Below are 14,410 nucleotides of genomic sequence, written 5' to 3'. Positions count from 1 at the left end.
AGAGCAATTCCGTGTTCCACATTAAACGTGAAAGGAGCCTTGATTTCCTTGATGGCACTCCAGAGAAAACCCAAGATCACTGTCTCAAGTCTAGAGGGATCCTGAGGTCACTGGAGCAACACCAAAGGGCTCCGTGGACCCCAAATCAACCCGTGATGAGAACTTATTCCCTGGCTTCGACTCAAGAGGAATACCAACTTTCCACAAGCACCTCAATTGGAGCTTTCTCTCAGCTACAGGTATGTGAGAGGGACCCTGAGTTTGTGGCTTCAAGTGGAATGGACACCGAGATGCTCTGACTCGAAGTAAGGCCGGATATCCCTGTAGTGTATTGAATGCAGGCTCGTCTTGCATCTCCCAAGACGAAGGGATGTCTGAATCCAATGTGGAGACGACAGAGAAAGACCTAATTCTCCGCCTCATCACGACCAGAGGCCTCACATCCTTTGAAAACTCGAGAGGTCCGCGGAGATCAATGCTTCCAAAGGAGACGATGCCTGACTCCTCTTGAAAATGGATAGGATTCCCAGGATCCCTGTGGCACGTGGAAAGGGACCCTGGGTCTCCCGCCTCACGTGGAGACACGTCCCAATTGCAATGCCAAGATTCGAGGAGAATCCCGAGTTGTCCCTCGCACCTAGGCAGGAGTCCTGAGGTCGCTGAACAAACACGTGTCTCGAAGGGCCCTCCCCGTTGTAACTCGAGAATATACCCCAGGTTCCGGCCGCAACTCGAGAAAAACCATGAGACTTCCCCCTCGCCGCGAGATGAGGCCCGATTCACCTGCACTGCGTGCAGAGCAATTCCGTGTTCCACATCAAACGTGAAAGGAGCCTTGATTTCCTTAATGGCACTCCAGAGAAAACCCAAGATCACTGTCTCAAATCTAGAGGTATCCTGAGGTCACAGGAGCAACACGAAAGGGCTCCGTGGACCCCAAATCAACTCGAGATGAGAGCTTAGTCCCTGACTTCAACTCAAGAGGAATACCAACTTTTCACAAGCACCTCAAGAGGAGGCTTCTCTCAGCTACAGGTATGTGAGAGGAACCCTGAGTTTGTGGCCTCAAGTGGAATGGACACCGAGATGCTCTGACTCGAAGTAAGGCCGGATATCCCTGCAGTGAATTGAATGCAGGCTTGTCTTGCATCTCCCAAGACGAAGGGATGTCTGAATCCCCTGTGGAGACCACAGAGAAAGACCTAGTCCTCCGCCTCAACGCGACTGGAAGCCTCACATCCTTTGAAAACTCGAGAAGTGCACGGAGATCAATGCTTCCAAAGGAGACGATGCCTGACTCCTCTTGAAAATGGATAGGAGTCCCAGGATCCCTGTGGCACGTGGAAAGGGACCCTGGGTATCCCGCCTCACGTGGAGACGCGTCCCAATTGCCATGCCAAGACTCGAGGAGAATCCCGAGGTGTCCCTCGCACCTAGGCAGGAGTCCTGACGTCGCTGAAAAAACACGTGTCTGGAAGGGCCCTCCCCGTCGTAACTCGAGAATATACCCCAGGTTCCGGCCGCAACTCGAGAAAAACCATGAGACTTCCCCTCGCCGCGACATGAGACCCGATTCCCCTGCAATGCGTGCAGAGTAATTCCGTGTTCCACATCAAACGTGAAAGGAGCCTTGATTTCCTTGATGGCACTCCAGAGAAAACCCAAGATCACTGTGTCAAGTCTAGAGGGATCCTGAGGTCACAGGAGCAACACGAAAGGGCTCCGTGGACCCCAAATCAACTCGAGATGAGAGCTCAGTCCCTGGCTTCGACTCAAGAGGAATACCAACTTTCCAAGAGCACGTCAAGAGGAGGCTTCTCTCAGCTACAGGTATGTGAGAGGGACCCTTAGATTGTGGCCTCAAGTGGAATGGACACTGATATGCTCTGACTCGAAGTAAGGCCGGATATCCCTGCAGTGAATTGAATGCAGGCTTGTCTTGCATCTCCCAAGACGAAGGGATGCCTGAATCCCCGGTGGAGACCACAGAGAAAGACCTAGTCCTCCGCCTCGTCGCGACCGGAGGCCTCACATCCTTTGAGAACTCGAGAGGTCCGCGGAGATCAATGCTTCCAAAGGAGACGATGCCTGACTCCTCTTGAAAATGGATAGGAGTCCCAGGATCCCTGTGACACGTGGAAAGGGAACCTGGGGCTCCCGCCTAACGTGGAGACGCGTCCCAATTGCCATGCCAAAACTCGAAGAGAATCCCGAGGTTTCCCTCCCACCTAGGCAGGAGTCCTGACTTTGCTGAACAAACACGTGTCTGGAAGGGCCCTCCCCGTCGTAACTCGAAAATATACCCCAGGTGCCGGCCGCAACTCGAGAAAAACCATGAGATTTCCCCCTCGCCGCGAGTTGAGGCCCGATTACCCTGCAATGCATGCAGAGCAATTCCGTGTTCCACATCAAACGTGAAAGGAGCCTTGATTTCCTTGATGGCACTCCAGAGAAACCCCAAGATCACTGTCTCTAGTCTAGAGGGATCCTGAGGTCACTGGAGCAACACGAAAATGCTCCGTGGACCCCAAATCAACTCGAGATGAGAGCTTAGTCCCTGGCTTAGACTCAAGAGGAATAGCAACTTTCCACAAGCACCTCAAGAGGAGGCTTCTCTCAGCTACAGGTATGTGAGACGGACCCTGAGTTTGTGGCCTCAAGTGCAATGGACTCCGAAATGCTCTGACTCGATGTAAGGCCGGATATCCCTGCAGTGAATTGAATGCAGGCTCGTCTTGCATCTCCCAAGATGAAGGGATGTGTGAATCCCCTGTGGAGACCACAGAGAAAGACCTAGTCCTCCGCCTCATCGCGACCGGAGGCCTCACATCCTTTGAAAACTCGAGAGGTCTGCAGAGATCAATGCTTCCAAAGGAGACGATGCCTGACTCCTCTTGAAAATGGATAGGAGTCCCAGGATCCCTGTGGCACGTGGAACGGGAACCTGGGTCTCCCGCCTCACGTGGAGACGCGTCCCAATTGCCATGCCAAGACTCGAGGAGAATCCCGAGGTGTCCCTCGCACCTAGGCAGGAGTACTGACGTCGCTGAACAAACACGTGTCTGGAAGGGCCCTCCCCGTCGTAACTCGAGAATATACCCCAGGTTCCGGCCGCAACTCGAGAAAAACCATGAGACTTACCCATCGCCGCGAGATGTGGCCCGATTCCCCTGCCCTGCGTGCAGAGCAATTCCGTATTCCACATCAAAAATGAAAGGAGCCTTGATTTCCTTGATGGCACTCCAGAGAAAACCCAAGATCACTGTCTCAAGTCTAGAGGGATCCTGAGGTCACTGAAGCAACACGAAATGGCTCCGTGGACCCCAAATCAACTCGAGATGAGAGCTTAGCCCTTGGCTTCGACTCAAGAGGAATACCAACTTTCCACAAGCACCTCAAGAGGAGGCTTCTCTCAGCTACATGTATGTGAGAGGGACCCTGAGTTTCTGGCCTCAAGTGGAATGGACACCGAGATGCTCTGACTCGAAGTAAGGCCGGATATCCCTGCAGTGAATTGAATGCAGGCTCGTCTTGCATCTCCCAAGACGAAGGGATGTCTGAATCCCCTGTGGAGACCACAGAGAAAGACCTAGTCCTCCGCCTCAACCCGACAGGAGGCCTCACATCCTTTGAAAACATGAGAGGTCCGCGAGATCAATGCTTCCAAAGGAGACGATGCCCGACTCCTCTTGAAAATAGATAGGAGTCCCAGGATCCCTGTGGCACGTTGAAAGGGACACTGGGTCTCCCGCCTCACGTGGAGACGCGTCCGAATTGCCATGCCAAGACTCGAGGAGAATCCCGAGGTGTCCCTCGCACCTAGGCAGGAGTCCTGATGTCGCTGAACAAACACGTGTCTGGAAGGGCCCTCCTCGTCGTAACTCGAGAATATACCCCAGGTTCCGGCCAGAACTCGAGAAAAACCATGAGACTTCCCCCTCGCCGCGAGATGAGGTCCGATTCCCCTGCACTGCGTGCAGAGCAATTCCGTGTTCCACATTAAACGTGAAAGGAGCCTTGATTTCCTTGATGGCACTCCAGAGAAAACCCAAGATCACTGTCTCAAGTCTAGAGGGATCCTGAGGTCACTGGAGCAACACCAAAGGGCTCCGTGGACCCCAAATCAACCCGTGATGAGAACTTATTCCCTGGCTTCGACTCAAGAGGAATACCAACTTTCCATAAGCACCTCAATTGGAGCTTTCTCTCAGCTACAGGTATGTGAGAGGGACCCTGAGTTTGTGGCTTCAAGTGGAATGGACACCGAGATGCTCTGACTCGAAGTAAGGCCGGATATCCCTGTAGTGTATTGAATGCAGGCTCGTCTTGCATCTCCCAAGACGAAGGGATGTCTGAATCCAATGTGGAGACGACAGAGAAAGACCTAATTCTCCGCCTCATCACGACCAGAGGCCTCACATCCTTTGAAAACTCGAGAGGTCCGCGGAGATCAATGCTTCCAAAGGAGACGATGCCTGACTCCTCTTGAAAATGGATAGGATTCCCAGGATCCCTGTGGCACGTGGAAAGGGACCCTGGGTCTCCCGCCTCACGTGGAGACACGTCCCAATTGCAATGCCAAGATTCGAGGAGAATCCCGAGTTGTCCCTCGCACCTAGGGAGGAGGCCTGAGGTCGCTGAACAAACACGTGTCTCGAAGGGCCCTCCCCATTGTAACTCGAGAATATACCCCAGGTTCCGGCCGCAACTCGAGAAAAACCATGAGACTTCCCCCTCGCCGCGAGATGAGGCCCGATTCCCCTGCACTGCGTGCAGAGCAATTCCGTGTTCCACATCAAACGTGAAAGGAGCCTTGATTTCCTTGATGGCACTCCAGAGAAAACCCAAGATCACTGTCTCAAGTCTAGAGGGATCCTGAGGTCACAGGAGCAACACGAAAGGGCTCCGTGGACCCCAAATCAACTCGAGATGAGAGCTTAGTCCCTGGCTTCAACTCAAGAGGAATACCAACTTTCCACAAGCACCTCAAGAGGAGGCTTCTCTCAGCTATAGGTATGTGAGAGGAACCCTGAGTTTGTGGCCTCAAGTGGAATGGACACCGAGATGCTCTGACTTGAAGTAAGGCCGGATATCCCTGCAGTGAATTGAATGCAGGCTCGTCTTGCATCTCCCAAGACGAAGGGATGTCTTAATCCCCTGTGGAGACCACAGAGAAAGTCCTAGTTCTTCGCCTCATCGCGACCGGAGGCCTCACATCCTTTGAAAACTCGAGAGGTCCACGGAGATCAATGCTTCCAAAGGAGACTATGCCTGACTCCTCTTGAAAATGGATAGGAGTCCCAGGATCCCTGTGGCACGTGGAAAGGGACCCGGGCTCTCCCGCCTCACCTGGAGACGCGTCCCAATTGCCATGCCAAGACTCGAGGAGCATCCCGAGGTGTCCCTCGCACCTAGGCAGGAGTCCTGACGTCGCTGAACAAACAGGTGTCTGGAAGGGCCCTCCCCGTCGTAACTCGAGAATATAAATCAGGTTCCGGCCGCAACTCGAGAAAAAATATGAGGCTTCCCCCTAGCCGCGAGATGAGGCCCGATTCCCCTGCACTGCGTGCAGAGCAATTCCGTGTTCCACATCAAACGTGAAAGGAGCCTTGATTTCCTTGATGGCACTCCAGAGAAAACCCAAGATCACTGTCTCAAATCTAGAGGGATCCTGAGGTCACTGGAGCCACACGAAAGGGCTCCGTGGACCCCAAATCAACTCGAGATGAGAGCTTAGTCCTTGGCTTCGACTCAAGAGGAATACCAACTTTCCACAAGCACCTCAAGAGGAGGGTGCTCTCAGCTACAGGTATGTGAGAGGGACCCTGAGTTTGTGGCCTCAAGTGGAATGGACACCGAGATGCTCTGACTCGAAGTAAGGCGGGATATCTTTGCAGTGAATTGAATGCAGGCTCGTATTGCATCTCCCAAGACGAAGGGATGTCTGAATCCCCTGTGGAGACCACAGAGGAAGACCTAGTCCTCCGCCTCAACGCGACCGGAGGCCTCACATCCTTTGAAAACTCGAGAGGTCTGCGGAGATCAATGCTTCCAAAGGAGACGATGCCTTACTCCTCTTGAAAATGGATAGGAGTCCCAGGATCCCTCTGGCACGTCGAAAGGGACCCTGGGTCTCCCGCCTCACGTGGAGACGCGTCCCAATTGCCATGCCAAGACTCGAGGAGAATCCCGAGGTGTCCCTCGCACCTAGGCAGGAGTCCTGACGTCGCTGAACAAACACTTGTATGGAAGGGCCCTCGCCGTCGTAACTCGAGAATATACCCCAGGTTCCGGCCGCAACTCGAGAAAAACCATGAGACTTCCCCCTCGCTGCGATATGAGGCCCGATTCCCCTGCACTGCGTGCAGAGCAATTCCGTGTTCCACATCAAACGTGAAAGGAGCCTTGATTTCCTTGATGGCACTCTAGAGAAAAGCCAAGATCACTGTCTCAAGTCTACAGGGATCCTGACGTCACTGGAGCAACACAAAAGGGCTCTGTGGACCCCAAATCAACTCGAGATGAGAGCTTAGTCCCTGGCTTCGACTCAAGAGGAATACCAACTTTCCAAGAGCACCTCAAGAGGAGGCTTCTCTCAGCTACAGGTATGTGAGAGGGACCCTGAGTGTGTGGCCTCAAGTGGAAGGGACACCGAGATGCTCTGACTAGAAGTAAGGCCGGATATTCCTGCAGTGTATTGAATGCAGGCTCGTCTTGCATCTCCCAGGACGAAGGGATGTCTGAATCCCCTGTGGAGACCACAGAGAAAGACCTAATCCTTCGCCTCATCGCGAAGGGAGGCCTCACATCCTTTGAAAACTCGAGAGGTCCGTGGAGATCAAGGCTTCCAAAGGAGACGATGCCTGACTCCTCTTGAAAATGGATAGGAGTCCCCGCATCCCTGTGGCACGTGGAAAGGGACCCTGGGTCTCCCGCCTCACGGGGAGACACGTTCCAATTGCCATGCCAAGACTTGAGGAGAATCCCGAGGTGTCCCTCGCACCTAGGCAGGAGTCCTGACGTCGCTGAACAAACACGTGTCTGTAAGGGCCCTCCCCGTCGTAACTCGACAATCTATCACAGGTTCCGGCCGCAACTCGAGAAAAACAATGAGACTTCGCCCTCGCCGCGACATGGGGCCAGATTCCCCTGCACTGCGTGCAGAGCAATTCCGTGTTCCACATCAAACGTGAAAGGAGCCTTGATTTCCTAGATGGCACTCCAGAGAAAACCCAAGATCACTGTCTCAAGTCTAGAGGGATCCTGAGGTCACTGGAGCAAAAGGAAAGGGCTCCGTGGACCCCAAATCCACTCGAGATGAGAGCTTAGTCCCTGGCTTCGACTCAAGAGGAATACCAACTTTCCACAAGCACATCAAGAGGAGGCTTCTCTCAGCTACAGGTATGAGAAAGGAACCCTGAGTGTGTGGCCTCAAGTGAAATGGACACCGAGATGCTCTGACTCGAAGTAAGGCCGGATATCCCTGCAGTGAATTGAATGCAGGCTTGTCTTGCATCTCCCAAGACGAAGGGATGTCTGAATCCCCTGTAGAGACCACAAGAAATACCTAGTTCTCCGCCTCATCGCGTCCGGAGGCCACACATCCTTTGAAAACTCGAGAGGTCCGCGCAGATCTATGCTTCCAAAGGAGACGATGCCTGACTCCTCTTGAAAATGGATAGGAGTCCCAGGATCCCTGTGGAACGTGGAAAGGGACCTTGGGTCTCCCGCCTCACGTGGAGACGCATCCCAATTGCCATGCCAAGACTCGAGGAGAATCCCGAGGTGTCCGTCGCACCTAGGGAGGAGTGCTGTCGTCGCTGAACAAACACGTGTCTGGAAGGGCCCTCCCCATCGTAACTCGAGAATATAACCCAGGTTCCGGCCGCAACTCGAGAAAAACCATGAGACTTCCCCGTCGCCAGGAGATGAAGCCCGATTCACCGGCACTGCGTGCAGAGCAATTCCGTGTTCCACATCAAACGTGAAAGGAGCCTTGATTTCCTTGATGGCACTCCAGAGAAAACCCAAGATCACTGTCTCAAGTCTAGAGGGATCCTGAGGTCATTGGAGCAACACGAAAGGGATCCGTGGACCCCAAATCAACTCGAGATGAGAGCTTAGTCCCTGGCTTCGACTCAAGAGGAATACCAACTTTCCACAAGCACCTCAAGAGGAGGCTTCTCTCAGCTACAGGTATGTGAGAGGGACCCTGAGTTTGTGGCCTCAAGTGGAATGGACACCGAGATGCTCGGACTCGAAGTAAGGCCGGATATCCCTGCAGTGAATTGAATGCAGGCTCGTCTTGCATCTCCCAAGACGAAGGGATGTCTGAATCCCCTGTGGAGACCACAGAGAAAGACCTAGTCCTCCGCCTCATCGCGACCGGAGGCCTCACATCCATTGAAAACTCGAGAGGTCCGCGGAGATCAAAGCTTCCAAAGGAGACGATGCCTGACTCCTCTTGAAAATGGATAGTAGTCCCAGGATCCCTGTGGCACTTCGAAAGCGACCCTGGGTCTCCCGCCTCACGTGGAGACGCGTCCCAATTGCCAGGCCAAGACTCGAGGAGAATCCCGAGGTTTCCCTCGCACCTAGGCAGGAGTCCTGACGTCGCTGAACAAACACGTGTCTGGAAGGGCCCTCCCCGTCGTAACTCCACAATATAACACAGGTTCCGGCCGCAACTCGAGAAAAACCATGAGACTTCCCCCTCGCCGCGAGATGAGGCCCGATTCCCCTGCACTGCATGCAGAGCAATTCCGTGTTCCACATCAAACGTGACATTAGCCTTGATTACCTTGATGGCACTCCAGAGAAAACCCAAGATCACTGTCTCAAGTCTAGAGGGATCCTGAGAACACTGGAGCAACATGAAAGGGCTCCGTGGACCCCAAATCTACTCGAGATGAGAGCTTAGTCCCTGGCTTCGACTCAAGAGGAATACCAACTTTCCACAAGCACCTCAAGAGGAGGCTTCTCTCAGCTACAGGTATGTGAGAGGGACCCTGAGTTTGTGGCCTCAAGTGGAATGGACATCGAGATGCTCTGACTCGAAGTCAGGCCGGATATCCCTGCAGTGAATTGAATGCAGGCTCGTCTTGCATCTCCCAAGACGACGGGATGTCTGAATCCCCTGTGGAGACCACAGAGAAAGTCCTTGTCCTCCGCATCAACGAGAACGGAGGCCTCACATCCTTTGAAAACTCGAGAGGTCCGAGGAGGTCAATGCTTCCCAAGGAGACGATGCCTGACTCCTCTTGAAAGTGGATAGGAGTCCCAGGATCCCTGTGGCACGTGGAAAGGGACCCTGGGTCTCCCGCCTCACGTGGAGACGCGTCCCAATTGCCATGCCAAGACTCGAGGAGAATCCCGAGGTGTCCCTCGCACCTAGGCAGGAGTCCTGACGTCGCTGAACAAACACGTGTCTGGAAGGGCCCTCCCCGTCGTAACTCGACAATATACCCCAGGTTCGAGCCGCAACTCGAGAAAACCCATGAGACTTCCCGCTCGTCACGAGATGAGGCCCGATTCCCCTGCACTGCATGCAGAGCAATTCCGTGTTCCACATCAAACGTGAAAGGAGCCTTGATTTCCTTGATGGCCCTCCAGAGAAAACCCAAGATCACTGTCTCAAGTCTAGAGGGATCCTGAGGTCACTGGAGCAAAACGAAAGGGCTCTGTGGACCCCAAATCAAATCGAGATGAGAGCTTAGTCCCTGGCTTCATCTCAAGAGGAATACCAACTTTCCACAAGCACCTCAAGAGGAGGCTTCTCTCAGCTACAGATATGTGATAGGGACCCTGAGTTTGTGGCCTCAAGTGGAATGGACACAGAGATGCTCTGACTCGAAGTAAGGCTGGATATCCCTGCAGTGAATTGAATGCAGGCTCGTCTTGCATCTCCCAACACGAAGGGATGTCTGAATACCCTGTGGAGACCACAGAGAAAGACCTAGTCCTCCGCCTCAACGCTACCGGAGGCCTCACATCCTGTGAAAAGTCAAGAGGTCCGCGGAGATCAATGCTTCCAAAGGAGACGATGCCTGACTCCTCTTGAAAATGGATAGGAGTCCCAGGATCCCTGTGGCACGTGGAAAGGGACCCTAGGTCTCCCGCCTCATGTGGAGACGCGTCCCAATTGCCATGCCAAGACTCGAGGAGAATCCCGAGGTGACCCTCGCACCTATGCAGGAGTCCTGACTTCGCTGAACAAACACGTGTCTGGAAGGGCCCTCCCCGTCGTAACTCGAGAATATAAACCAGGTTCCGGCCGCAACTCGAGAAAAACCATGAGACTTCCCATTCGCCGCGAGATGAGGCCCGATTCCCCTGCACTGCGTGCAGAGCAATTCCGTGTTACACATCAAATGTGAAAGGAGCCTTGATTTCCTTGATGGCACTCCAGAAAAACTCAAGATCACTGTCTCAAGTCTAGGGGGATCCTGAGGTCACTGGAGCAACACGAAAGGGCTCCGTGGACGACAAATCAACTCGAGATGAGAACTTAGTCCCTGGCTTCGACTCATGAGGAATACCAACTTTCCACAGGCACCTCAAGAGGAGGCTTCTCTCAGCTACAGGTATGTGAGGGGTACACTGAGTTTGTGGCCTCAAGTGGAATGGACACCGAGATGCTCTGACTCGAAGTAAGGCCGGATATCCCTGCAGTGAATTGAATGCAGGCTCGTCTTGCATCTCCCAAGACGAAGGGATGTCTGCATCCCCTGTGGAGACCACAGAGAAAGACCTAGTTCTCCGCATCATCGCTACCTGAGGCCTCACACCCTTTGAAAACTCGAGAGGTCCGCGGAGATCAATGCTTCCAAAGGAGACGATGCCTGACTCCTATTGAAAATGGATAGGAGTCCCAGGATCCCTGTGGCACGTGGAAAGGGACTCTGGGTCTCCCGCCTCACGTGGAAACGCATCCCAATTGCCACGCCAAGACTCGAGGAGAATACCGAGGTGTCCCTCGCACCTAGGCAGGAGTCCTGACGTCGCTGAACAAACACGTGTCTGGAAGGTCCCTCCCCGTCGTAACTCGAGAATATACCCTAGGTTCCGGCAGCAACTCGAGAAAAACCATGAGACTTCCCCCTCGCCGCGAGATGAGGCCCGATTCCCCTGCGCTGCGTGCCGAGCAATTCCGTGTTCCACATCAAACGTGAAAGGAGCCTTGATTTCCTTGATGGCACTCCAGAGAAAACCCAAGATCACTGTCTCAAGTCTAGAGGGATCCTGAGGTCACTGTACCAACACGAAAGGGCTCCGTGGACCACAAATCAACTCGAGATGAGAGCTTAGTCCCTGGCTTCGATTCAAGAGGAATACCAACTTTCCACAAGCACCACAAGAGGAGGCTTCTCTCAGCTACAGGTATGTGAGAAGGACCTGAGTTTGTGGCCTCAAGTGGAATGGACACCGAGATGCTCTGACTCGAAGTAAGGCCGGATATCCCTGCAGTTATTTGAAAGCAGGCTTGTCTTGCATCTCCCAAGACGAAGGGTTGTCTGAATCCCCTGTGGGGACCACAGAGAAAGGCCTAGTCCTCCGCCTCCTCGCAACAGGAGGCCTCACATCCTTTGAAAACTCGAGAGGTCCGCTGAGATCAATACTTCCGAAGGAGACGATGCCTGACTCCTCTTGACAATGGATAGGAGTCCCAGGATATCGGTAGCACGTGGAAAGGGACCCTGGGTCTCCCGCCTCACGTGGAGATGCGTCCCAATTGCAAGGCAAAGACTCGAGGAGAATGCCGAGGTGTCCCTCACACCTTGGCAGGGGTCCTGACGTCGCTGAACAAACATGTGTCTGGAAGGGCCCACCCCGTCGTAACTCGAGAATATACCCCAGGTTCCGGCCGCAACTCGAGAAAAACCATGAGACTTCCCCCTCGCCGCGAGATGAGGCCCTATTCCCCTGCACTGCATGCAGAGCAATTCCGTGTTCCACATCAAACGTGAAAAGAGCCTTGATTTCCTTGATGGCACTCCAGAGAAAACCCAAGATCACTGTCTCAAGTCTAGAGGGATCCTGAGGTCACTGGAGCAACACGAAGGTTCTCCGTGGACCCCAAATCAACTCGAGATGAGAGCTTAGTCCCTGGCTTCGACTCAAGAGGAATACCAACTTTCCACAAGCACCTCAAGAGGAGGCTTCTCTCAGCTACAGGTATGTGAGAGGGACCCTGAGTTTGGGGCCTCAAGTGGAATGGACACCGAGATGCTCTGACTCGAAGTAAGCCCAGATATCCCTGCAGTGAATGGAATGCAGGCTCGTCTTGCATCTCCCAAGACGAAGGGATGTCTGAATCCGCTGTGGAGACCACAGAGAAAGACCTAGTCCTCCACCTCATCGCCACCGGAGGCCTCATATCCTTTGAAAACTCGAGAGGTCCGCGGAGATCAATGCTTCCAAAGGAGACGATGCCTGACTCCTCTTGAAAATGGATAGGAGTCCCAGGATCCCTGTGGCACGTGGAAAGGGATCCTGGGTCTCCCGCCTCACGTGGATACGCGTCCCAATTGCCATGCCAAGACTCGAGGAGAATCCCGAGGTGTCCCTCGCACCTAGGCAGGAGTCCTGACGTCGCTGAACAAACACGTGTCTGGAAGGGCCTTCCCCGTCGTAACTCGAGAATATACCCCAGGTTCCGGCCGCAACTAGAGAAAAACCATGAGACTTCCCCCTCGCCGCGAGATGAGGCCCGATTCCCATGCACTGCGTTCAGAGCAATTCCGTGTTCCACATCAAACGTGAAAGGAGCCTTGATTTCCTTGATGGCACTCCAGAGAAAACCCAAGATCACTGTCTCAAGTCTAGAGTGATCCTGAGGTCACTGGAGCAACACGAAAGGGCTCCGTGGACCCCAAATCAACTCGAGATGAGAGCTTAGTCCCTGGCTTCGACTCAAGAGGAATACCAACTTTCCACAAGCACCTCAAGCGGAGGCTTCTCTCAGCTACAGGTATGTGAGAGGGACCCTGAGTTTGTGGCCTCAAGTGGAATGGACACCGAGATGCTCTGACTCGAAGTAAGGCCGGATATCCCTGCAGTGAATTGAATGCAGGCTTGTCTTGCATCTCCCAAGACGAAGGGATGTCTGAATCCGCTCTGGAGACCACAAAGAGAGACCTAGTCCTCCGCCTCATCACGACCGGAGGCCTCACATCCTTTGAAAACTCGAGAGGTCCACGGAGATCAATGCTTCCAAAGGAGACGATGCCTGACTCCTCTTGAAAATGGATAGAAGTCCCAGTATCCCTGTGGCACGTGGAAAGGGACCCTGGGTCTCCCGCCTCACGTGGAGACGCGTCCCCATTGCCATGCCAAGACTCGAGGAGAATCCCGAGGTGTCCCTCGCACCTAGGCAGGAGTCCTGACGTCGCTGAACAAACACGTGTCTGGAAGGGCCCTCCCCGTCGTAACTCGAGAATACACCCCAGGTTCCGGCCGCAACTCGAGAAAAACCATGAGACTTCCCCCTCGCCGCGAGATGAGGCCCAATTCCCCTGCACTGCGTGCAGAGCAATTCCGTGTTCCACATCAAACATGATAGGAGCCTTGATTTCCTTGATGGCAGTCCAGAGAAAACCCAAGATCACTGTGTCAAGTCTAGAGGGATCCTGAGGCCACTGGAGCAACACGAAAGGGCTCCGTGGACCCCAAATCAACTCAAGATGAGATCTTAGTCCCTGGCTTCGACTCAAGAGGAATACCAACTTTCCAAAAGCACCTCAAGTGGAGGCTTCTCTCAGCTACAGGTATGTGAGAGGCACCCTGACATTGTGGCCTCAAGTGGAATGGACACTGAGATGATCTGACTCGAAGTAAGGCCGGATATCCCTGCAGTGAATTGAATGCAGGCTCGTCTTGCATCTCTCAAGACGAAGGGATGTCTGAATCCCCGGTGGAGACCACAGAGAAAGACCTAGTCGTCCGCCTCATCGCGACAGGAGGCCTCACATCCTTTGAAAACTCGAGAGGTCCGCGGAGATCAATGCTTCCAAAGGACACGATGCCTGACTCCTCTTGAAAATGGATAGGAGTCCCAGGATATCGGTAGCACGTGGAAAGGGACCCTGGGTCTCCCGCCTCACGTGGAGATGCGTCCCAATTGCAAGGCAAAGACTCGAGAAGAATGCCGAGGTGTCCCTCACACCTAGGCAGGGGTCCTGACGTCGCTGAACAAACACGTGTCTGGAAGGGGTCTCCCCGTCGTAACTCGAGAATATACCCCAGGTTCCGGCCGCAACTCGAGAAAAACCATGAGACTTCCCCCTCGCCGCGAAATGAGGCCCGATTCCCCTGCACTGCGTGCAGAGCAATTCCGTGTTCCACATCAAACGTGAAAGGAGACTTGATTTCCTTGATGGCACTCCAGAGAAAACCCAAGATCACTGTCTCA

Source organism: Dama dama, chromosome 13 (assembly GCF_033118175.1).
Source record: "Dama dama isolate Ldn47 chromosome 13, ASM3311817v1, whole genome shotgun sequence".
Taxonomy (NCBI): Eukaryota; Metazoa; Chordata; class Mammalia; order Artiodactyla; family Cervidae; genus Dama; species Dama dama.
The sequence above is the reverse complement of the archived record's forward strand: the minus strand, read 5'-3'. Positions refer to the sequence as shown.